Here is a 26,632-nt window from a genome sequence, read left to right as displayed (position 1 = left end):
ATCAGGAGACTAATCGATCAGATATTATAATATCTGAAAGTTATATTAGGAAAATTCTCAATTGAAGGCAGGTGTTTTCTCTTTTGCCTTTGATTGAGAGTCCCATATATGAGGGTGTGTTTGTGTTTGTCACTTGTGGGAGATTGTTCCGTGTTTAGTGTGTGTCAACATTACAGGACTGTCAGTTTATCGTTCGTTCTCTTTTGTTATTTTGGCGTTCATTTTGGAGTGAATAAATCTCAAGATGAGCTTACTCATACCTGCTGCGTTTTGGTCCTCCTTCACCGACGTAAACACGACAAAATGGATGAGAGGGCTTCTTACTGCCTGAGTGAGCTATGTTGTTGATGTAAATTGAGAAGAGCGTGGGGCCTAGGATCGGGCCTTGGGGTACTCCCTTGGTGACAGGCAGTGGCTGAGACAGCAGATGTTCTGACTTTATACACTGCACTCTTTGAGAGAGGTAGTTAGTAAACCAGGCCAAAGACCCCTCAGAGACACGAATACTCCTTAACCGGCCCACAAGAATGGAATGTTCTACAGTACTAAAAGCTTTGGCCTAGTCAATAAAAATAGCAGCACAACATATGTAGCACATCATCCCTTAAAAATACAATCACTCCCTCCTGCAGACTCCTGCTGACACTCCTGCAGACACTATACACTCTCCTATCAGAGCATTTTGTGGTCCACCTACATTAGTGCAACCTTTGTATGGATCTGTGCCTGCAAAGTTTACTGTGACCCGAAAATATCAAATCTGTCTACCATAGTGAGTTGTTGCACTCTAGGCCATTTCATTTTTATGCCACTCAATTTCTGAGTAGTTACTGAGACTGAAAATGAAGACATATTTACCCTTTTCACTATTTTAAAATAACCTCATGACTTATTCAAACTGATGAAAATAAACATGTTGTACTGAGCTTCAATATATTAAGTCAAAGGCTTACCCATACCTTTCAGTTAAAGTCATACATTGTGTATATTTCCTGATGTTTAAGTCATCAATACATCAATACCCATGCTTGCAATATATACATGTTTTACGTACCCTATCGCAACCCAAAATATGATTACTCTATTCTCCATTCATGTTTTTGTTGTCATTTAAATCTTTGTAAACAAAGTGTGTATTGCTTCAGAATACCTGTATAAACTGTCATTCCTTGAAGCCAAAGCTGTCTCTATGAGTTTGAGAGGGGAAACATTTCTCCAGAGACATTTCTCCAGAAACACAACTTCAGATTGTGGTTTTAATGTAGCCTACTTCTAGGGTCAAATAGGAGGGATCACGATAATGGTTTGGTGGTTTCTCTATTTTAGTGACTTTAATTGTGTGTGACCTTTTGTCATGTCACTTTGCATGCCAGGTAGCCGCACATTTGTAGACAATAATGACTGTAAACAGTGATTTACTCATTTGTATTTCAAAATCCTATACAATTTCAAGCATTGTTTAGAGAAAACTTTGGCCTTTTTTTCCAATCCTTTCCCCCCATCTAGTGGTTGAATGTTTTATACACTGCTCAAAAAAATAAAGGGAACACTTAAACAACACAATGTAACTCCTAGTCAATCAAACTTCTGTGAAATCAAACTGTCCACTTAGGAAGCAACACTGATTGACAATACACTTGACATGCTGTTGTGCAAATGGAATAGACAACAGGTGGAAATTATAGGCAATTAGCAAAACACCCCCAATAAAGGAGTGGTTCTGCAGGTGGGGACCACAGACCATTTCTCAGTTCCTATGCTTCCTGGCTGATGTTTTGGTCACTTTTGAATGCTGGCAGTGCTTTCACTCTAGTGGTAGCATGAGACGGAGTCTACAACCCACACAAGTGGCTCAGGTAGTGCAGCTCATCCAGGATGGCACATCAATGCCAGCTGTGGCAAGAAGGTTTGCTGTGTCTGTCTGTCAGCGTAGTGTCCAGAGCATGGAGGCGCTACCAGGAGACAGGCCAGTATATCAGGAGACGTGGAGGAGGCCGTAGGAGGGCAACAACCCAGCAGCAGGACCGCTACCTCCGCCTTTGTGCAAGGAGGAGCAGGAGAAGCACTGCCAGAGCCCTGCAAAATGACCTCCAGCAGGCCACAAATGTGCATGTGTCTGCTCAAACGGTCAGAAAAAGACTCCATGAGGGTGGTATGAGGGCCCGACGTCCACAGGTGGGGGTTGTGCTTACAGCCAAACACCGTGCAGGACGTTTGGCATTTGCCAGAGAACACCAAGATTGGCAAATTCGGCACTGGCGCCCTGTGCTCTTCACAGATGAAAGCAGGTTCACACTGAATACGTGACAGAGTCTGGAGACGCCGTGGAGAACATTCTGCTGCCTGCAACATCCTCCAGCATGACCGGTTTGGCGGTGGGTCAGTCATGGTGTGGGGTGGCATTTCTTTGGGGGGCCGCACAGACCTCCATGTGCTTGCCAGAGGTAGCCTGACTGCCATTAGGTACCGAGATGAGATCCTCAGACCCCTTGTGAGACCATATGCTGGTGCGGTTGGCCCTGGGTTACTCCTAATGCAAGACAATGCTAGACCTCATGTGGCTGGAGTGTGTCAGCAGTTCCTGCAAGAGGAAGGCATTGATGCTATGGACTGGCCCGCCCGTTCCCCAGACCTGAATCCAGTTGAGCACATCTGGGACATCATGTCTCGCTCCATCCACCAACGCCACGTTGCACCACAGGAGTTGGCGGATGCTTTAGTCCAGGTCTGGGAGGAGATCCCTCAGGAGACCATCCGCCACCTCATCAGGAGCATGCCCAGGCGTTGTAGGGAGGTCATACAGGCACGTGGACCTCATTTTGACTTGTTTTAAGGACATTACATCAAAGTTGGATCAGCCTGTAGTGTGGTTTTCCACTTTAATTTTGAGTGTGACTTCAATTCCAGACCTCCATGGGTTGATAAATTGGATTTCCATTGATTATTTTTGTGTGATTTTGTTGTCAGCACATTCAACTATGTAAAGAAAAAAGTATTTAATGAGATTATTTCTTTCATTCAGATCTAGGATGTGTTGTTTAAGTGTTCCCTTTATTTTTTTGAGCAGTATATTTCAGTATACTGTAAATATTGCACAAAGTTTTGTTCTGAGACAGTGTACTGTAAATTGTGTAAGTGTAGCTTAAATCATGTGCAACCAAAAAGTTATCTAACCTTTCTATGCTTTGGACTGTGATCACGCATGTTTGTGCCATTTATTGTAACGTTATTATAACAATTAAAACAGTTGTGAAATATGCCATGGCGATGCTATTTTTATTGTTTATATCACATTTGGTAGCAAAACATGAGATGCCTCATTGATCATTCTGTGTAGCCTATGTATGTTCATTTTAATATTGTTATATTACTGTGTTAGTGATTTTGTATTATAGATATGCTGTGGTGTAATAATATGTTGTGTTATGTACTGTTTTATTTTGTATGTAATTGCGTAATGGTGATTGGACCCCAGGAAGAGTAGCTGCTGCCTTGGCAACAGCTAACGGGGACCCGGAATAAATACAAATGCAAATGTCATTTTCCAAGAAATTCAGATTGCGCCATGTTGTAATTTGTTAAATTCCAATGTTTCATTACAGGAAATTAGTAACATTCCTGTATAAAACACACATTAGCTTTCAGTCTGTAAGTTTATTTATTTTTATTTAACTTTTATTTAACTAGTCAAGTCAGTTAAGAACAAATTCGATTGAAGAAGTCTCATTTCATACAAACGCATTTTCCTCCACTTTCCCTGTCCTCGCCACCTCTCCTTAATTACTTTTGACCTTTTTCAAAAGCCCATAGAGGACTGCGGAGAGAGAACGCAAGAATTGAGCAAATCCGATTGAGAAAAGGATCCCTTGTGTTTATGCTAGAGACTTTCTGTTTATTTGCATGGGCTGCGTCACATTGAAAAGGGTGCAAACAAGGTCATGCATGGCATTTATCTGTTCCTCTGTTGCATCTCAGGTTTGTCCTATTAGCTGTAAATCAGGGTTGACTCCCATTCAACTCATGAGTTGGAATTCACCACACCCCTACACTCTCTAAAGGATGTAGAATTAGAATTTATGTTTGAGTAACAGGAAGTGAATTTAATTCAGTGCAATCAAATATTGTCTATTATATTGACAAGATAGTCAAGTGAACATTCTTAACAATGGAAATACATGTCCTCAAACATGGAAGGCAGGTGGGAGGAGGCGAGATGAGTCCTCTATCTATCTCTATGACAACAAGCACAACTCTGATATAAAGTTGTTTTTTTCAAAGTTGCCGAAATGCAATGTGCATTCATAACAACCTAACCATTACGAAACTTATATTAGATCAAATAAGTCTCACGTAGCAAATTAGTAATTACATTTTTTGTTGGCCAAATTCAAAACTCATTGACCTCAACACAAAATGTTCTCACTTCGTGGGTTTATTTTCATGGACAGATTTTGTGGGCGGAGTAAACCTCTTGTTTCGTCTCTTCCTCTCTGGTGCAATTAAAATATATTCCACTAAGTTATTAAACAGGAGAGTTTCATTGAATCGGACAGGTCACTCTTCCAGATACCAAAGAATATATCACTTTTCTCTGGAAAAAAATGTAATATACTCTTTTAACCTTAGTGCTTAGAATAGCCAATTAATTATACTTCCACCAAATTTGTTTGGCTTCTTCTTGTAAGACCTCAGGCCAGGGTCAACTTGTGGGTTAAACTAATGTATTTTGGGAAATGTAGAATTTTTCCAATATTGAACAAAATGTAAGTGATGAATTAAATATAATTACTTTGAATATTTGCATGCAGGTTTTGTCATTTTAAGAGTTTGTCCTGAAAATCTATTGTTTCAACAATATTTTATATGCTTGTACTGTATATAACGGCATGTTTGATGTTTTATGTAGAAGTATATTTGTATAGACTACTACACCTAATATGTATAAACTACTACACCTAATAATAATACAACACCCGTTCTGCCAGTCACATTCTGTTAAAGGTCCCCAAAGCACACACATCCCTGGGTCGCTCCTCTTTTCAGTTCGCTGTAGCTAGTTTTATCTCCATCTCTTCATTCAAAGACTCAATCACGGACAGTCTAACTGACAGTTGTGGCTGCTTCGCGGGATGGATTATTGTCTACCTTCTTGCCTTTGTGCTGTTGTCTGTGCCCAATAATGTTTGTACCATGTTGTGCTGTTGCCATGTGTTGCTGCCATGCTATGTTGTTGTCTTAGGACTGTCTTTATGTAGTGTTGTGGTGTCTTGTCGTGATGTGTGTTTTGCCCTATATTTCTATTTTTAATCCCGGCCCCAGTCCCCGCAGGAGGTCTTTTGCCTTTTGGTAGGCCGTCATTGTAAATTAGAATGTGTTCTTAACTGACTTGCCTAGTTAAATAAAGGTTAAATAAAAAAGATAATACGATAATAATAATATAGAATAGTAGAGGCATTTTACTTTAACTGAATTAATTTATATTTCCTTTAATTAAATTCCTTATCCTGTTTACTAATTCGATTGGAATTCAATTCAAATTCAAGAATTTAATTGGAATTTGAGGCATTCTCAATTCAGTTCTGAATTGAGCCCAACCCTGTTTTGCTATGGAAGATTGACAGTATTGTTTAAAAAATAAACTGATATTCCCATTCAAGTCAGCGTTGTCTGATAGGTGTGTGGCCCTCCAACCATCTTTGAGGTACCATTTGAAAGTTGAAACTTCTATTGTATTCCCATTTTAGTACATTTAACTGCCAAAACATGACTCCCACCCTGTATTCAAGAGCATGCTGAATTGAGCCCAACGCTGCTGTGAATCTCTTCTGGGAAGACTTCACATTTGTACCCTATAGATTGTGACATTAGCCTGGCTCAGACTGGAATGACGGATTCTGGCCAAAAGGGGGAGACCCTGCCACACACCGAGGGAGAACATACAACCCTTAGTCAGAGGAGTGAATGTAGGTACTGAATCTCTTCATGATTTTCATATGCCTGGACCTACAGTGCATTCGGAAAGGATACAGACCCCTTTACATTTTCACAATTTTGTTACGTTACAGCATTATTCTAAAATTGATTCAATTATCATTTTTTCCTCACACAATACCCCATAATGACAAAGCGAAAACAGGTTTTTAGAAGAAAAAAACCCAGAAATACCATATTTACATTTTATTCAGACCCTATGAGACTCGAAATTGAGCTCAGGTGCATCCTGTTTCTATTGATCATCCTTGAGGTGTTTCAACAACTCGATTGGAGTCCACCTGTGGTAATTCAATTGATTGGAAATGATTTGGAAAGGCACACACCTGTCTATATAAGGTCTCACAGTTGACAGTGCATGTCAGAGCAAAAGGTTGAAGGAATGAGGTCGAATGAATTGTCTGCAGAGCTGCGAGACAGGATTGTGTCGAGGCACAGATCTGGGGAAGGGTACCAAAACATTTCTGTAGTATGGAAGGTCCCCAAGAACAGAGTGGCCTCTATTATTCTAAAATGGAAGAAGTTTGGAACCACCATGAGTCTTCCTAGAGCTGGCCGCCCGGCCAAACTTAGCAATTGGGGGAGAAGGGCCTTGGTCAGGGAGGTAACCAAGAACCCGATGGTCACTCTGACAGAGCTCGAGAGTTCCTCTGTGGAGATGGGAGTACCTTCCAGATGGACAACCATCTCTGCAGCACTCTACCAATCAGGCCTTTATGGTAGAGTGGCCAGATGGAAGCCACTCCTCAGTAAAAGGCACATGACAGCCCGCTTGGAGTTTGCCAAAAGGCCTCTAAAGGACTCTCAGACCATGAGAAACAAGATTCTCTGGTCTGTTGAAACCAAGATTGAACACTTTGGCTGGATTGCCAAGCGTCACGTCTGGAGGAAACCTGGAACCATCCCTACGGTGAAGCATGTTGGTGGCAGCTTCATGCTGTGGGGATTTCTTTCAGTGGCAGGGACTGGGAGACTAGTCAGGATCGACGGAAAGATGAACGGAGTGAAATACAGATGAGAACCTGCTCCAGATTGCTCAGGACCTCCGACTGGGGGTGAAGATTCACCTTCCAACAGGACAACGACCCTAAGCACACAGCCAAGACAACACAGAAGTGGCTTAGGACAAGTCTCTGAATGTCCTTGAGTGGCCCAGCCAGAGCCCGGACTTGAACCCGTTCGAACATCTCTGGAAAGACCTGGAAATAGCTGTGCAGCGACTCTCCCCATCCAACATGACAGAGCTTGAGACGATCTGCAGAGAAGAATGTTTAGAAACTCCCCAAATACAGGTGTGCCAAGCTTGTAGTGTCATATCCAAGAAGACTAGAGCCTGTAATCACTGCCAAAGGTCCTCCAACAAAGTATTGAGTAAAGGGTCTGAATACTTATGTAAATGTGATATTTCAGTTTTTTAGTTTTTTAATAAATGTGCAAGAATTTCTCAAAACCAGTTTTTGCTTTGCCATTATGGGGTATTGTGTGTAGATTGATGAGTGAAAAAAAAGGATTTAGTCAATTTTAGAATAAGGCTGTAACATAACAAAATGTGGAAAAAGTCAAGGTGTCTGAATACTTTCCGAATGCACTGTATATACTTAATCTACTTCGTACTGACATTGCTTCTGTAGCTCATCTCACTGTACACACAACAGTTAGAGCTAAGTTCACTAGAGACAATAGATTTAGTTTAATTCAGAATGTTTCTCTCTTGTAGGCATACATACATGCATACATACATACATACGGTATCTCTTCATTATTTAGGCAAAAATGCCTAAACAATCTAATCTGAATTCCCTGTCTCTCTCTCTCTCTCTCTCTGTGTGTGTTCCAGCAGTAGGAGGAGTCAGAGAGAAGCTCCAATCAGAGCTTAGAGGGAGGTGCACGTCATTGTGTGATGGAACCCCAGCAGGACAGGAGGTGCAGAGCCACTGCCTCACACACACCTATGTGGAACTCCTCATCACAGAGGGCAACGTCCAATGGTTTGACGACAGACATGCTGCCTCGCGATCCGTAAGGCCACCATCAGATATGCCTACTGCCAATGAGGAAGCAACAAACAAGCTTGACGACGTCTTCAAACCGCCTCTATCTCCGGATCAGCCTCAAGTAAAAGCCGTCCTGAAGAAGGAACCCGCGGGCTCAGGGAAGATGGCGAGTGTCCAGAAGTTTGTTTTGAACTGGGCTAAGGACAGAGCCAAATCAGGACGTCGACTTCATGTTTGTCTTTCCCTTCAGTGAACTCAATTGGCTGATAGACCGGTGCTTCAGTCTGAGTGACCTCATCAACCACTTCCACTCATCCATGACGTCGGAGAGCGAGACCCCTCTGCGTCCTGTGCCAGACACCGTTGTGCTGTGAGATGTTGGCGGCCATTTTAGAAAACACTGAGGGAGAGTGTGTAGAGACAGACACTCTGACACAACTATACACTCACTTTTTGCTTGTTCAGATCGGTTTGAAGAACAATCAAAATGGTGAACATTCAGAATCAATCAGAGAGGTTGTTCATAAGCTATGGAAGCTTGGTTTTCTACAACTGGAGAGAGGAAGCCTCATATTCAGCGAGAGGGATGGGAAGGAACACGGAATCGACGTCTCCAAAAGTTCCCCATTCCACACGTTGTCTAGGCCGCTCATCGCAGGGTGTGAGATGTACCTGGAGGAAATGTACCACTTTGCGTACACGGCATTCAAGACTACCTAGCTGCTATGCACGTGTTTCTCACCTACATAAACAAAAGGAGAAACATACTACTCCAAAATACTACAATCTTTGATCGATTGAAAAGGACGTTCAGGAGAGCAACTCTTTTAGACATCCGCAGATGCTCTGTGGACAGGGTTTTACGGAATACGCAAGGAACTTATGACCTCTTCCTCTGCTTCCTCCTTGGCCTCTCAACAACACAAAACCAGACTCTTTTAGATCTATCATGTCTAGGAAAAAGTTTAAAGGTCACAGGCTCCAAGGGGATCACAGAGATCACGGCAGAGTACATCAAGCAGGTGATCGAAGCTGAGTCTTACCCTCAGACCACCCCAACGCTTTTCCGTGGTCTGCGAGAGCTGGGGGACACCTCGCTGGGCAGGGAGGTCCGACGATACCTGGCCTCCGAGTCCCGTGGGGGTTCCTGCTGGAGCCCGACCAATGCTGGGAGCTGGCGGACATGCTTTGCGCAGGCGTGGAGATGGAGGGGGAAGTGTTTAGGGAGATGGAATGTTTGAGTTGGACTCGTCGGATAAGCATGTGGGGCTTTTGGAGGATGCAGACCGTACTGAGAAACAGACACTGACAGGTCTAGTAGAAAGACATCAATGCTGTATGAATGGTCTACTAGGGAGACATCGCCATGGACTATACTGCCACATCTACCAAATGTAGAGTTTAGAGAGATGTATAGGTACATTAGGAAGGTAGGTGAGTTTTTTATATGTAGAGAGAGAAAAAAAGTGATGATTGCAATCCATGTTTATGGCTCTGAGTAGTGGGTAGTAGTGGTTACTGAAAAATATTTCAGTTAATCAATTAATCGATTCTTCAAACAAACTTTATTTGCTTAGAGTTTGTACAAACTGACTTGCCGTTCACATGGCAGACTTGCCGTTCATAGCGCTTTTGAGGTTGGTCATAGTGCCAATAGACTCCAGGTAGAAGTGCCACATCAGAGCACTTCCCCATTTGTTAGGTACCTTCTTTACCGCCACCACCCTGAACAGCTCGTAGGGTGGCACCAGGACATTGAGGCCTGAAGAGGAGCGGCAGTGGTGCGAGTGCGAGCGGGGCAGGATGGTCAGGTCAAAGCTGGAGCAGTACCGCCGCGTGGACTCCAGGACGAAGTGCCCGGTGCGCACCTGATCCCCCACCTCCCCTCGCAAGTTGTCCCTGTGCCCGCTGTCAGCATACACCAGCAGGCAGCCCTTCCCATCCTGCTCCAACTCTGCCTCCGCCTCCTCCCGCCCTATCAGGAGCCGCAGGGCATCAGTCAGCAGGAAGTGGAGGGACTTGAACAGGAAGTACCGACGGTAGACATTGGCATCGGGGCCCAGAGATCCGGCTTCCATGTCGAAGATCAAAGGGAAGGTGCGGTTGTATGTGTTTGTGTAGAGGGTCAGCGCTGTGACATGGAGGTCAGTGAGGTTCGCCATGGTCATTTTGTAGTGTTCAGCTTGCGACCAGGCGGTGGAGAAAGGGCCTGGCCTGGCGTTCCCTGGTCAGCAGGTCGCCTGCGGTGATGTTCCCCGTCATCTCCTCCCTGCACGGCGGGTAGCGGTCGTCCACCAAGCTCAGTTCCATGTTCAACCGCTCCTCGTCACTGGCACTGCTGAGGACAGCTATACAGCATTAGAATCATTCTGTCACTGCTGAGGACAGCTATACAGCATTAGAATCATTCTGTCACTGCTGAGGACAGCTATACAGCATTAGAATCATTCTGGCACTGCTGAGGACAGCTATACAGCATTAGAATCATTCTGGCACTGCTGAGGACAGCTATACAGCATTAGAATCATTCTGGCACTGCTGAGGACAGCTATACAGCATTAGAATCATTCTGGCACTGCTGAGGACAGCTATGCAGTGTTAGAATCATTCTGGCACTGCTGAGGACAGCTATACAGCATTAGAATCATTCTGGCACTGCTGAGGACAGCTATACAGCATTAGAATCATTCTGGCACTGCCGTGGAGAGCTATACAGTGTTAGAATCATTCTGCCGCTGCAGATGACAGCTATAAAATGTTACAATCATTCTGGCACTGCCGTGGAGAGCTATACAGTGTTAGAATCATTCTGCCGCTGCAGATGACAGCTATAAAATGTTACAATCATTCTGGCACTGCCGTGGAGAGCTATACAGTGTTAGAATCATTCTGGCACTGCCGAGGACAGCTATACAGTGTTAGAATCATTCTGGCACTGCCGTGGAGAGCTATACAGTGTTAGAATCATTCTGGCACTGCCGTGGAGAGCTATACAGTGTTAGAATCATTCTGGCACTGCCGTGGAGAGCTATACAGTGTTAGAATCATTCTGGCACTGCCGTGGAGAGCTATACAGTGTTAGAATCATTCTGGCACTGCTGAGGACAGCTATATACAGTGTTAGAATCATTCTGACAGCTATGCAGTCATATATATACTGTATATGGCTACATATATAAATACAAAGCTCTGGCTTCCTGTAAATTGTGTCACCAATATATTCAAATAATATGTACAACTGGGGTCACCCACCTCTGCACTGTTGACTGTAGTGAGCATTGTTGCCAAGAGCAACATGACTCCTGTCAAGTATTCCATAATAATGCAGGTTGACAGCAAAACAACCTGTTGATAGAATGTAGAAAAATAATCACTAATTTCCTAATACTGGTATTTTTACAATGAAGCAACATGACTGATGAATCTTGGTCAGTCAGTCATAACTGCTAGAACATGAGGTTGATCACATAATGTGGAGTTGAAACACAATGTGTATATAATTCAATAGGCTTTCAAATGTTGTGTTTTCTGATTATTATCCATTGGGGTGGTGTGTGTCTGTACCAGCAAGTGTGTGTCCTTACCGGATCTCTGTCCTCTTTGTCCAATCCTCGTCCCAGATAGTTTTAGCTGACACTTTAGGTCTATCCTGTTAAGTCAGGCTCTGAGACAAACGGCTTCACAGAAATCACCTTACAATAAATGAATGATCTGAGCTTGTGCTGGGTCGGACACTAGTGTAGACTACCCACAGATACAAACTATTCTCTTGAAGCCAACCTCCTTCACTGTGTGTATCCCAGTAGTCATCGGTGGCATCCTCTCCTCTGCTTCAAATGCACTGATCTGAAACATGGGATAGGTGAAAGTAATATTGTGGATGTATTTGCTTTCAGCAGTTCTGTTTTTTACCCACAAGAAATCAGATGAAGGAAAAGGAGACTGAGATTCAACTAGTGTTTGACCCAGCATGCACTGACCCTTAACGCCCACACATGAATTGGCCAACATCACCCACACTCACTCTCTCCCAATCCTTGCGAGTTGGTTTCCCAAAGTCCAGAAAAATATATTGTGCATGCCATAACTTAATTAATATAACTTTTAAAATCGTGGGTGTATTTTATATGGTGACAGACTTAAAAATATGTATATACAACCCAACAAAAAAAAAAAATCACATGAGCAAATTAACAATCAATGCATTTATTTTCAGAATGCTGGATACAACAATGCAAGAATGTAGGACACACTGAATATAATCACTACTGTTTTCTTAGCTTACGAAATGTACAAAGCATTAAGAACACCTTCCTAATATTGAATTGCACCCCCTTATGCCCTGAGAACAGCCTCAATTCGTCGGGGCATGGACTCTACAAGGTGTCAAAAGCATTCCACAGGGATCCTGGCCGATGTTGACTCCAATGCTTCCCATAGTTGTGTCAAGTTGGCTGGATGTCCTTTTGGGTGTTGGACCATTCTTGATATACACAGGAAACTGTTGAGCGTGAAAAACCCAGCAGCGTTGCACACATACACAATCAATGTCTCAAGGCTTAAAAATTCCTTTAACCTGTCTCCTCCCCTTCATCTACACTGATTGCAGTGGATTTAACAGCTGACATCAATAAGGGATCATAGCTATCACCTGGTCAGTCTATCTATGTCATGGAAAGAGCAGGTGTTCATAATGTTGTTACATCTGCTCCTGCCACGCCCTCTATTTCTCATCCTGTCTCCCTAACCTGCCGTCACTCCCCCAGTGCTCTCTCCCTCTTTTTGTGTGGGTGTATGTTATTGTGTGAGTGGAGACAGGTGTGCTGGAGGCAGAGCGGATCCCCACCAGCTGCACCATGTTCCATAATCAAGACCTCTACAAATACTCAGCCCTGCCACTTCCACACTGCTAGATCGTAGCATCTGCTCAGTCAGTCTGCATTTCAAGCCATTTGTTCCTGCTTAGAGCTTGTTATCCTATTGTGCCAGTTTTCCCCCCTAGCCTGACGCTGTTTTTCTCTCCGCTACAGTTACGTCCGCTCTGACTTTGGTCCCTCGTCTCATCAGTCCTTCTTCCCTGCACTGGCCCCCCCTGCTCTACTGCTTCTTTGGATTCTGCTCCAGACCTGCTTACCCTGCCCCTACTCTCCTTGTCTCAGCCTCTGTTCCTGGTTCCCTGCTACCCGCCCAGGCTTCCCCTGGCCTGCACCCCATCTCTCCCCCCCCCCCCCCCCCCCGATTTTCAATAAATATCTCTGTCTCATCTGAATCTGCACTTGGGTTCACCTGTTCTGCCCCCCCTAACAAATGTTTTGTACACTGTGTTTTTTCTATAATATTATCACTTGACATTAACTCAATTATAATTTGTGCATACTACATTAGCTATAATATTAAAATTGCAGTACTAATTGCCTTTCAATAAAACCAAAATCAAATTTACTGATGTTGATTATATTATTCAAATAACATTTTAGTCAATCTAGGCTAAAGCGAGTGCCAACTCAAAAGGACAATTGCATTAGATTTTTGTACAGTGAAAGGATGTTATCGTACATTATGAAACTCACTGTGCTCTCGCATACCTATTGATTAGTCTGTGAGCAAGGCTTGTCACTCCATGACCGAATAGATCCAAATTAGGGTGAATTATTGAAACTGTTAAAAGTCACACAATCCTCACTACCCAGATGATAATTTGTCTGTCTTCAGAAAATAAGAACGAATATGTTAAGAGGGAGATTATATTAAGTCTTCAGCATTTAGTACAAGAACCAAATATCTACAAGATCCATCTGTATTTTACTCACTGTATTGATTGTAGTGGGAGTTGTTCCATCCACCCATTTCCAGGTCCCTTCCTTCACTGACTCAGTCAGACCAATCCAGAATTTCAGATTGTTACCCAATTTATTCAGAAACACCTGGGGAAAACATAGTTGGTGTGTTTATCTCTGCCTGTCTGTATCTGTCTCTCTCCCTCTCTTTCACCTGTTTGTCTCTACTGTTTACGACCTCAAGGTCCGCTCCTCTCTTTATTCATTCTGCTATGCTCTGACTCCAAGTTTTCTCCTCAAAAGAGAGGTAATAACAGCTAGACTTGAATCTCCTCCAACCGACAGGACAGCATCCTGCAGAAGGAGAGCATGTCAGTCAATACAGTCATATAACTTCAATATATCATAAAACCTTTTTCAAGTCAACTTAAATTCACAGTTATTAGCACAATACACATACTCACCAAGTTCTTCTGAAATCGTTCTTTCCAGCTCTGACATTTTCCTTTGTAACTGGTATTTCTCTTCAGCCAAGGTGTTAAAACGGGTCTGTAACTGGTCTCTGTCAATATTCAAGGCATTGAAAGAAGTCTCCAGCTGGTCTCTCTCCTTACGTCAGGTTTTCGGAACTAGTCTGAAGATATTCCTTCTCTGAAGTATGGTTGGCCGGAAGAGAAAGAGTTCTGGACAGGTGATTGTAGTCATCGTCATCTGTGATGGAACAGAGAACAAATGTATCATTTTATGTTATTTCACACACACACACACACACACACACACACACACACACACACACACCCTACCACCTGTGATTGTTGAATACTCAGTCTACAGAGAGACTTATGACTGCGGTCAGCAAGAGAACACACAGCAGTCCCAGAGAAACTGAGGCCAGTCAGTAAGGCTGACAGTTCTGATTCCCAAGTTTCAGTCCTGCAGGTGTAGAAAAACAAATGTAACATACACCTGACTTGGTACTACTGTATGTATCATAGTCTTTCCAGCGGACCAGTTTCTCCCTCATAAACCAATGCTGTTCTGATACCAAGAGGAACTAATGCTGTGGTCTTCAACCACACACAGACAGACAGTAACAGCAATTCTGTCCTTCTCTACTACCATTTCCATTAAATTACTTGGTTCCAATTTAAAAGGAATTTGTTTTTGAGAAATTGAGAAAAGGGGCCTAGCCCTAAGAAGATTTATTAACTAAAGTCAGATAATGTAATAATGAGACTTGCTCCCTCTGCTAGAACACCTCCCCTTTGTCTAAGATACTGACTCAATATCCTGTTATTTAGCAGTAGACTGAACTAAGCTGTGAGAGACGAGCAAGACAAATGGTTTAGATTCTTTTGAGAAACAGTGTTGAGACAATGAGCACTGGGAAAGGGTGTGCCATTTCTCAGCAAGACCTCACCACAGGCCAACCGCAGCCTCTCAGTTCCATAGTTCTTTGGCTGTACCTTTGGGTCATCAACCAATGCTTCCCCACGGCTATTGTTCTCTCTGGTTGTCACACCACCTAAAAGGGAGTTGTACTTTCTAGAAAAGCTGAGACCGAACTCAATTTCTTTGGGCTTTTAACTCTGCACCTTTTGAGTGATTGTTAACCGCTCCAGATTTACAAATCTTACAATAAAAGAAGTTGTTTTGAAGAATCTGCAATCGCTTCCTTTTTGGTTAGAGTTTCCACGACAGAGCCAAAATTAATTACTAAGTAGCCTATAATTATCATCCCATTTGACAAAGAAACAAACCCAAATTGAAGCATGGCACTTGCCTTGTTCGCAATTTACTGCTAGATGATTAGACTTGACACTGCATGTCACTTCACTACATTAGCTTTCAGATCAGAGTTGCACTTTCATAATACTATGGTTCTTTATAAGCAACTCTATATTATATAAATTCAATCATTACAAATTATAACTACAATCATTACTATTCAGAACTAATGTTATACTGTAATTTATTTAAATTACACTACAACAATAATTTGTGATAATACAACTTCTAACTCAAAATGGAATTCAGATATTATTCTCCCATTGTGGACGTAATTCATTATGCTATGACACTTTAGGTGTGCTCTCACATACCCATTGAGTAATCCCTGAGCAAGGCTGGTGTAATGCGTGTATATGGGAGGCGAAGTCAAGTGCAGGAGAGCGGAGTATAATAAACAGGCGCACTTTAATACCGGTTAACAAACGACAGCACATAACACATAGTGCCAAAAACACGGTCTAAAACAAAAGTGCAACGCCTGACAATAATCCACGTAACAAATAACAATCACTCACAAACACAACATGGGGAACAGAGGGTTAAATAATAAACAAGTGATTGGTGAGTGAAGCCAGGTGGGATAAGACAAAGACAGAACAAATGGAAAATGAAAAGTGGATCGGCGGTGGCTAGAAAGTCGGTGACGTCGACCGCCAAACGCCGCCCGAACAAGGAGAGGGACCGAATTCGGCGGAAATCGTGACAGCTGGCCATTCCCTAACTCAATAGTTGCCCAGGGCACAGACAGATCAATAAACCTGTTGAAGACCACAGAATCCTCGTCCCCACCGGCATTATTAGGTTCTCCTCCTCTCCAGAACCTAATAACCAGTTCAGCAGAAAATCATTTCAACATGATATTAGTAGAAGAATCAATACGCTTCAAAAAAGAAACAAGTATATGTAACGAAGTGCGCTGAGAGTCGGGAAGCAAGTTCAGGGAGTGAGTGATTTAATCAATCAATAAACGAAACGTAACACAAACACACGAACAACGCACAGACATGAAACAGAATCAATGACGCCTGGGGAAGGAACCAAAGGGATTGACATATATAGGGAAGGTAATCAGGGAAGTGATGGAGTCCAGGTGAGTCTGACGACGTGCAGGTGACAGGTGCGCGCCATAACGAGCAGCCTGGTGACCTAGAGGCCGGAGATGGAGCACATGTGAAAGTATAGGTAAATATTACTCACATTGTTGTTCCATCCACCCATTTCCAGATCCCTTCCCTCTCTGAGTAAGAGACAGACCTATCCAGAAATGCACATCTTTCCCAGTTTGTTTAGAAACACCTGATAATAACATACAGTTGAAGTCAGAAGTTTATATACACCTTAGCCAAATACATTTAATCTCAGCATTTCACGATTCCTGCCATTTAATCCTAGTAAAAATTCCCTGTCTTAGGTCAGTTAGGATCACCACTTTATTTTAAGAATGTGAAATGTCAGAATAATAGTAGAGACAATGATTTATTTCAGCTTTTATTTCTTTCATCACATTCCCAGTGGGTCAGAAGTTTACATACACTCAATTAGTATTTGGTAGCATTGCCTTTAAATTGATTAACCTAGGTCAAATGTTTTGGGTAGCCTTCCACAAGCTTCCCACAATTGGTTGGGTGAAGTTTGACCCATTCCTCCTGACAAAGCTGGTGTAACTGAGTCAGGTTTGTAGGCCTCCTTGCTCACACACGCTTTTTCAGTTCTGCCCACAATATATACACATAATTTTCCTCCCTCATGATGCCATCTATTTTGTGAAGTGCACTAGTCCCTCCTGCAGCAAAGCACCCCCACACCATGATGATGCCACCCCCGTGCTTCACGGTTGGGATGGTGTTCTTCGGCTTGCAAGCCTCCCCCTTTTTCCTCCAAACATAACGATGGTCATTATGGCCAAACAGTCCTATTTTTGTTTCATCAGACCAGAGGACATTTCTCCAAAAAGTACGATCTTTGTCCCCATGTGCATTTGCAAACCGTAGTCTGGCTTTTTTATGGCGGTTTTGGAGCTGTGGCTTCTTTGTTGCTGAGCGGCCTTTCAGGTTATGTCGATATAGGACTTGTTTTGCTGTCGATATAGATACTTTTGTACCTGTTTCCTCCAGCATCTTCACAAGGTCCTTTGTTGTTGTTCTGGGATTGATTTGCACTTTTCACACCAAAGTACGTTAATCTCTAGGAGACAGAACGCGTCTCCTTCCTGAGCGGTATGACGGCTGCGTGGTCCCATGGTGTTAATACTTGCGTACTATTGTTTGTACAGATGAACGTGGTACCTTCAGGCGTTTGGAAATAATCTGTCTGTAAACAATTGTTGGAAAAATGACTTGTGTCATGCACAAAGTAGATGTCCTAACCGACTTGCCAAAACTATAGTTTGTTGACAAGAAATTTGTGGAGTGGTTGAAAAAACGAATTTTAATGACTCCAACCTAAGTGTATGTAAACTTCCGACTTCAACTGTAGTTGGTACGTTTAGTCTGTCTGTCTGTCTGTGTGTTTCTCTCTCTGTTTCTCTCTCTCATGAGTTATTTCCCGCTTTGTTTCTGCTCCTCCGCTCTCTCACCTGTTCCTCTCCGCTGTTTATGATCACCAGGTCTGCTCCTCCCCTTATACAGTCTGCTCTGCTCTCACTCCAAGTTTTACTCTCAGTTGAAAGGTAATAACATCTACATCCGAATCTCCTCCAGCCATCAGGACAGCATCTTGCAGAAAGAAAATACGGTGATGAATATAGTCATACATACAGAAAATAATTATTCAACATGTCGTAATCAACTCAAATTCCCAGTTATTATCATGGAATTGATACTCACCCAGGTCCTCTGATATATTTTTCTCCTGCTCTGAAATTGTCCTTTGTAAGTGACGTCTCTCAGCGCTGTAGCTGGTCTTTAACAGGTTTATCTCTCTAGTCATGGTGTTGTAACGGATGTGTAATTGCTCTAGTTATGGTAATATAGTGGGTTTGTGACTGGTCTCTTTCTTTAGTCAAGCTGCTATAAATGGTCTGTAACTGGTCTCTCTCCCTCTCCAACTGGAGATGACTGTGGTTAGTAGGAGAACACACAGCAGTCCCAGAGAAACTGTAGCCAGCTTGTAAGGCTGAATGTTCTGATTCCCATGCTTCAATCCTGCAGGTGTAGAACAATAAGTGGTTACATACACCTGACCTCCTCCTATCTATAATATTCTACCACACAAACCAAGGCTGCTCTGATACCAAGATAATTCTGTCCTCTACTCGGTCTCACTTCCATAAGACTGAAAATAAATTCAAACCAGAGGTGTCATGCCCACCCAGATTTGTCATGTACAAAATATATATATATACAGTGCAATGAAAAAAAGTGTTAAACAAATCAGAATATATTTCATATTTTAGATTCTTCAAAATATCCACCCTTTGCCTTGATGACAGCTTTGCACAATCTTGGCATTCTCTCAACCAGCTTTATGAGGTAGTCACCTGGAATGCATTTCAATTAACAGGTGTGCCTTGTTAAAAGTTAATTTGTGGAATTTATTTCCTTCTTAATGCTTTTGAGCCAATCAGTTGTGTTGTGACAAGGTATAGGTGTTGTGACAACTGCATACAAAAGATAGCCCTATTTGGTAAAATACCAAGTCCATATTATGGCAAGAACAGCTCAAATAAGCAAAGAGAAACGACAGTCTATCATTACTTTAAGACATGAAGGTCAGTCAATACGGAAAAGTGCAGTCGCAAAAACCATCAAGCGCTAGAATGAAACTGGCTCTCAGGAGGACCGCCACAGGAAAGGAAGACCCAGAGGTACCTCTGCTGCAGAGGATAAGTTCATTAGAGTTAACTGCACCTCAGATTGCAGCCCAAATAAATGCTTCACAGAGTTCAAGTAACAGACACATCTCAACATCAACTGTTCAAAGGAGACTGTGTGGAGACTGCTGCCTCCACAATCACCCGACATCAACCCAATTGAGATGGTTTGGGATGAGTTGGACTGCAGAGTGAATGAAAAGCAACCAACAAGTGCTCAGCATATGTGAGAACTCCTTCAAGACTGTTGGAAAATCATTCCTCATGAAGCTGGTTGAGAGAATGCCAAGAGCGTGCAAATCTGTCATCAAGGCAAAGGGTGGCTACTTTAAAGAATCTAAAATAGAAAATATATTTTGATTTGGTTACTTTTTTGGTTACTACATGATTCCATATGTGCTATTTCATAGATTTGATGTCTTCACTATTATTCTACAATGTAGAAAATAGTAAAATAAATAAAAACCCTTGAATGAGTAGGTGTGTCTAAACCTCTGGCTGGTACTGTATATATAGTTTCAATTGTTACTTTTTTGTTGTTGTTTCTCTGTAATACTACTAGTCACCTAGCAATTTTATGGAGTTGGTTTTTCGCTTGGCCAGATAGGTTCCCAATCTCCCAACTTCAGAACTAGCACCCTACGGAATCTGCCATGTCTTTGGACTCTTTAGAGTAGCTCCTATTATTGTAGTTCTGGTTTACAGATTCTTATTTACGATCAACGATATTTACGTGCGTGTGTGTGTGTGTGTGTGAGAGAGAGAGACTGTGTGTGTGTCACTCAAGTCATGATAACTCTCAGTAAGAATCTGTAAATCACACCTACTTGTTCCAGCCTCTAGACTCTGGTGTAGTCTCATAACCTACAGCCAGATCATCACAGCCTTTCATACAGACCTCCTCTACATTGGCATTGTTGTCCTCTTCTATCTCCATATCTCAATGATGATAATAACAGGTACTGTGTGTATAGTCTGTCTCTTTCTTTGTATGCTGTCTGTCTGTCTCACTGATGCTCTGACTTCAGTCCAAATGGCAATGAGGTGACAAAGGTCAGGTGTTTATGTACTCTGTGTGTGTATGTGCGTGTGCATGTGCGTGTGTGTGTGTGTGTGTGTGCGTGTTCGAGAGGTTTCTGTTCCCTATGGTATTAAGAACAGAAATATATCGCAGAGTTGAAATAAAGACAAATTATTAAACTTGTCTTCTTTGTATTTTATTCTAAATCATCACATAAAAAATCTGATAATATCTTATTGATTAAAAAAAGATTTAAAAACATAACATTACATTTCACATTTTAGTCATTTAGCCGACACTCTTATTCAAAGTGACTTACAGTCAATGCATTCTGTTTCAATATGCTTGGTGTTGTAGTCATGACAGACAAAGATATATAGTTAAGCAAACTTCACTAGGCATGTTGTCAACCAGCACATTAATAAAGTAAGTAACAACTGGTTTCCGTTTCCTGTGTAACGTCAATATGAGTAACATCAATATTGCTACATGTTCTCTCTCTTCTTTTTTTTTACAACAAAGGCAGATTCCACCTAACTTTGGCTTGTAGTCCATGTCTGCAATAAACTGGAATGTGAACTGAATGTTTGTTTCCTTACTGTCCATGACTTATTATTATTATTTTTTACCTTCACACAAATTCTTTCAGGTGTATAGGTCTTCGGACGGCCCTACCAGACCTTGCGTGGGGAGTGTTGATTACATCAGGAGGTGCTTGACCTGAGATGTTTGGATCTTCTTGTTGAGGTGCAGCGTTCACCTCTAGGTTGTGTTCAGCACCCTGCTGGGCGTCAGCTGGTGCTCTGTTTACTGGCTCTGTGCCAGGCTCCTCAACAGTGGGGAAATCCTCCTTTCTCTTCTCTTCCTCAGGTCTCTCCTGTTCCTCCTGAAGACTTGTCCCTGTTCTGTCTTCACCTCGTAGGACCTTTGCTCCACAGGTCTGACTACTGTGGCCCTCTGCCACCACTGTTTCTGTCCTGTGAGTGGCTGAACTCTCACCCTGTCATCTCGTTGCAGCTCTGTGAGATCCTTAGCAGAGGTGTCATAGTACTTTGCCTGTTTCTGCTGTCTTCCTTTAAACTTCTCCAGCTGACAGTTTGCCATCCCCGGTGTCAGAAGATTTTCACTCATTATAAGTAGTGTCTTTGTACGTCTTCCCATGAGCACCATTGCAGGGCTGCTGTCTGTTCCTTGTGACGGGGTATTTCTGTGATCCAGTATGGCCAGGTAAGGGTCAGCACCTGCTCTCTTTGCTTTTGCCATCAGTCTTTTGGCTGTTTTCACTGCCGATTCCACTTTCCCATTACTTTGCGGGTATCCTGGAGACGATGTTTTGTGTGTAAAGTCCCAAGCCTTGCTGAAACTTGGGAACTCGTCTGAAGAGTACTGGGACCATTGTCTGAGTACAGGATGTCAGGTATACCATAGCGTGCAAAGTGTGTCTTCAGTTTTCGAATGACCGTTTTCGACTGTGTTCTCCAAATGGTCCACTTCCCAGAAGTTGGAGAGATAATCAACTGTGACCATGTAGTCTCTGTCATTGAACTGGAACAGGTCAGTCCCTATTTTTTTCCCAGGGACACTTTGGTGCTTCGTGTGGCCTCAATGTTTCTGTCTGTTGCTTCATACCCCATGCAGTGCAGGTGCTACATTGTGCCATGTATGTTCTCATCAGTGCATTGCCTGGCCAGTAGACACACTCGCAAGCTCTTCTCAGACATCCCTCTGTTCCTATGTGTGAGGAATGGATTCTCTGCCTTATCTCTGACCTGAGGGTAGTAGGCACAACTCTCTCACCTCTGAAGATAACTCCATTTTGCACACTCAGCTCATCTCTGTTGTGAAAATACATGGCTACTTCCAAAGGTACATGCCCTTTCACTTCAGGCCACCCCTGCAGGATCACATTTTTCAGTGTCTGGAGCTCCCGGTCCAGCTCAGTGGCTCTCTGGATGTGCTTTAGTCTCTCACTTGACACATGGAGGTAGTGTATCATATTGATTGATTCCACTTGGACCTCCACAGGGCCTCTGTTGTCTTGTTCTGTGAGGTACGCTCTGCTCAGGGTGTCGGCCAGCACCACAGGTCCTCTGTTGTCTTGTTCTGTGAGGTACGCTCTGCTCAGGGTGTCGGTCAGCACAACAGGGCCTCTGTTGTCTTGTTCTGTGAGGTACGCCCTGCTCAGGGTGTCGGTCAGCACCACAGGGCCTCTGTTGTCTTGTTCTGTAAGGAATGCCCTGCTCAGGGTGTCGGTCAGCCCCACAGGGCCTCTGTTGTCTTGTTCTGTGAGGTACGCCCTGCTCAGGGTGTCAGTCAGCACCACAGGGCCTCTGTTGTCTTGTTCTGTAAGGAATGCCCTGCTCAGGGTGTCGGTCAGCACCACAGGTCCTCTGTTGTCTTGTTCTGTGAGGTACGCCCTGCTCAGGGTGTCGGTCAGCGCCACAGGGCCTCTGTTGTGTTGTTCTGTGAGGTACGCCCTGCTCAGGGTGTCGGTCAGCGCCACAGGGCCTCTGTTGTCTTGTTCTGTGAGGTACGCTCTGCTCAGGGTGTCGGTCAGCACCACACGCTTTCCCGGAACTACTGACCTCGTAGTTTTGGAGTCTCATGAGCATGCGTTGTAGTCTTTTTGGTGCTCTGAGGAGAGGCTTTGTCATGACGCTCTCTAGAGGCTTGTGATCTGACTGCACGTCGACAGTTCGTCCATATGTGAATTGGTGGAACCTCTCCATGCCAAACACCACTGCGAGCAGCTCCTTCTCTATCTGTGCATACCCTTTTTCAGTCTCTGTCAGGGCTCTGCTGGCGTATGCTATTGGTTGTCCTCCCTGCATCAAGGCTGCTCCTAACCCACTCTCTGAAGCATCACACTGTAGTACAACCTGCTCTGTTGGGTTGTAGTATTTCAGCACAGGGGTCTGTGCAATGGTATCCCTGATTTTATTGAAAGCCTGCTCATGTCTCTCTGACCACTCCCACCGTGAGTCCTTGTGTGTTAGCTGTCGCAGTGGCTCGCAGAGCTCCGTGGCGTGGCTGCAGAACTTGGCTAGGTAGTTTACCATGCCCAGGAAGCGCTGCACCCCCTGCACATCTGTAGGCCTAGGCATCTGTTTGATGGCTGTCACTTTTCCTGGGTCCACTTTCAACCCCTCTGATGTTAGCAGGTGGCCAATGTAGGGCACTTCCTTCAGCCTGGGCTGCAGCTTCTCCGGATTCAGCTTGATATTGAGCTTCCTGCATCTGTCCAGGAGCATTTTCAGGTTTTTGTCATGGTCCAGAGTCGCCGCTTCATCATTGTCTCCTTCTCCCACAATCAGGATGTCGCCTGCAACGATTTTGACTCCTGGAAGACCTTCCATTGCCTGGTTCAACTTCCTCTGAAAGATCTCTGGGGCTGGACTGATTCCCATTGGCATGAGCAGCCACCTGTAGCGTCCCATGGGAGTAGAGAACGTGGTGAGATAGCTGGATTCCTCCTCCAGTTCCACATGCCAAAATCCGTTTTTTTTACATCACAAACAGAGAACACGCGTGCTCTGTTCAGATCTGGCAGCACGTCTTCAATAGTGGGAAGTGGGTAATGGCTCCTCTTGAGCGCCTTGTTGAGAGGTTTCGGATCAATACACACTCTTAGTTTTCCAGACGGTTTCTTCACTACGATCAGGCTGCTAATCCAATCTGTGCTTTTTTCCCCAACTGCTTTTATCATCCTTCTTTTCTCCACAAGCTCCTCTTTGAGTGGTCTATATAGTGCTACTGGCACTCTTCTCTTTGGCAGCTGGACGGGATCCACTCGCTCATCCACTTCCAGCTTCAGTTTGCCGGGTAAGCATCCATCTCCCTGGAATACATCAGAGTACTCCTGTTTAATTTACTCTTTAGTCCAGGATCCTGTGGTTTCCTCGATGGCCAGGATGTTGTGATGCTGCACAGTAATCAACTCCATTGCCTGGATAGCCTTACTGCCAAGAATGGGCCTGTGCACATTCTTGTTGACTTCTTATTGCGTGGATTGATCTCTTTAAGTGTGCACTTCCCCAGTGGCGTCAGAGTACTCTTGTTATACATCACCAATACCTGACTGCAGGGCTCTAGGTGACTGGCTTTTATGAGGTTTGCAGGGATAACATTACAACTAGCACCACAATCTAGCTGAAATCTGACTGACTTTTTGTTGACAAACATGGTTGCAAAGAGAGCTGCATTGGGGTCTATGGTTTTCTCCTGCACCACGTTGATGCTCTCTGACTTTGGCCCTAGTGTAACGCACAGAACATCCTCACCGCTCTCTGAGTCAGCTGACGCATTTTCCATTGCCAGGACTCTGTTTCTCTTGCTGGTCCCTGCACTTTTGCAGAGAAGTGATTGTTTTTTCCACGGGATTTACATTTTTGTCCATATGCAGGGCATTTTTCCTTTTTTCTCTCATGTGTCCGTCCACAGTATCTGCATTGTATAATGCTCTGTCCCTCTGTAGGGTCTCCTCTCCCTCTCGGTCTCTCTTTCTGTGTTACTGCATGCACTGCTACAGGGTCCTGCACATTTATGACTTTAGCTCTGTGTCTGGACAGTTCTGCAGCTCTTCCAATCTGTATGCATTTCTCTAAACTGAGATCAGTCTCTCTGAGTAAGCGCTCTCTTAAGTGTGGGTCACACGTCCCTGTCTGTGATTACTCCAAAGTTGCAGGTGGCCACTAGAGTCCTCAATTCAGTGAGATATTTGTCTAAACTCTCATCTTGGCCCTGACTTCGCATGAAAAAATGTATCTCTCTCAATTGTTTCATTTTTCTTGGGATCACAAAATGCATCCAGTGCTGCAAGTACTTCCTCAACAGAGAGATTGTCTTTTGTACTGCCCACACATAGGGTCTCACAAATCTCTCCGCCTTCTTCTCCAATGAGATAATACAGCAGCTTCACTTTGTAGTCCTCGGGTTTTTCTCTCATTGTAAGAGCCATGTACAAATTGAATTCCTTTTTCCATCTTTTCCAGGCCAGTGCTAAATTACAATCATCAAAGTCTATTTTTCCCGGAGGTTTCAGTGCATTTTCCATGGCGATTTATTTGTAGAATGGAACGTTAGCTACTCACGAATCTGCATGTATCCAATAGCCAGCTAGCTTTTATCATAGAGTCACTCACGATAGCCAGCTAACGTAGACGTGCGGCGCGATGACTAGCCCGTAAACGCGGCACTTTTTCAAACTGCCGCCTGGGATGTATTCTTCATTTACATCGATGAGATCCAGGTTCTTTTAAGTACCGCTGCCACCATGTTTCAATATGCTTTGTGTTGTAGTCACGACAGACAAAGATGTATAGTTAAGCAAACTTTACTAGGCATGTTGTCAACCAGCACATTAATAAAGTAAGTAACAACTGGTTTCCGTTTCCTGTGTAACGTCAATATGAGTAACATCAATATTGCTACACATTCAACTAAGGAAGTTAAAGACAACCACATCACAGTCATTGCAAGGAAAATCCGTGCAAAATCAGTGCCAGTGAGAAAAACAGGTGCGAGTGCAGAAAGACAAATACAAGAGTAATGTGCTATAAGTATTGAGTAAAAATAATCATCAAACATAATAATACAACTATTTAATTTACCCCTGAGAAATGATCTATGGACCTCAGGGTTGGGGTCAATTTCATTTCAATTTAGTCATTTCTCAAAGCTTTTCCTCTAAGAAAAATGTCAATTTGAATGTCAGTTTACTTCCTGCCCCCAACCCTGATGGACAAACAGCAGCACAAGGGCTACAATGACTACTATCTCTACAACTTCCATAAAATGGCCAAAATGGTCAAAGTGATGACCAGGGAAACCCCTAGGATGACGCTAAAGACTTTGCAGCATCTGGTACACCGTTTTCTCAGCGATTGTCCTGACTGGGACGTGGTCGGGTCCTGCTCTGGATCCCAAGGGTTCCGGACCAAATTGTCCCAAGTTGTCTGGTCTGGACGAGATTGTTTTGAGGGTTATATATATTGTATATATATATATATGGGGGGGGGGGGGGCAGCTTGCCTGTTTTGCATGTTATTTTGGTATTAATGCGTGTCACATATCAGTTTGCAAACAATGTAAAAATATATATATATATGTCATTGAGTTATTAAAGCCGAATACAAACAGGCAGCTCCAAAATGCAGGGGTTTCAGCCTAGCTCAGTGCTATCTGTGGTGTTGGGGAAGGCCAGCAGAAAATAGGAATATTGCATTGTGATTATCTCAGTGTTTTGTCA

The 26,632-nt window shown here is 43.4% G+C and overlaps 2 long non-coding RNA genes across 2 annotated transcripts; both read right to left on the bottom strand.

Annotated features, from left to right (window-relative positions):
• Window positions 1–13,976: 13,976 nt before the first annotated feature.
• LOC115202099 (uncharacterized) lies at window positions 13,977–14,372 on the bottom strand. The gene is made up of 2 exons (XR_003879908.1): window positions 14,227–14,372; window positions 13,977–14,116 (listed from the first exon to the last, which is right to left on the bottom strand). It is a non-coding gene; the product is annotated as an uncharacterized LOC115202099 (long non-coding RNA).
• A 3,713-nt stretch (window positions 14,373–18,085) lies between these two features.
• LOC115202100 (uncharacterized) lies at window positions 18,086–18,692 on the bottom strand. Its single transcript, XR_003879909.1, has 2 exons — window positions 18,379–18,692; window positions 18,086–18,267 (listed from the first exon to the last, which is right to left on the bottom strand). It is a non-coding gene; the product is annotated as an uncharacterized LOC115202100 (long non-coding RNA).
• Between the last annotated feature and the right edge of the window lie 7,940 nt (window positions 18,693–26,632).

The sequence above is a fragment of the Salmo trutta genome, chromosome 11, assembly GCF_901001165.1.
Source record: "Salmo trutta chromosome 11, fSalTru1.1, whole genome shotgun sequence".
NCBI lineage: Eukaryota > Metazoa > Chordata > Actinopteri > Salmoniformes > Salmonidae > Salmo > Salmo trutta.
This window is presented reverse-complemented; position numbering and strand designations above follow the sequence as displayed.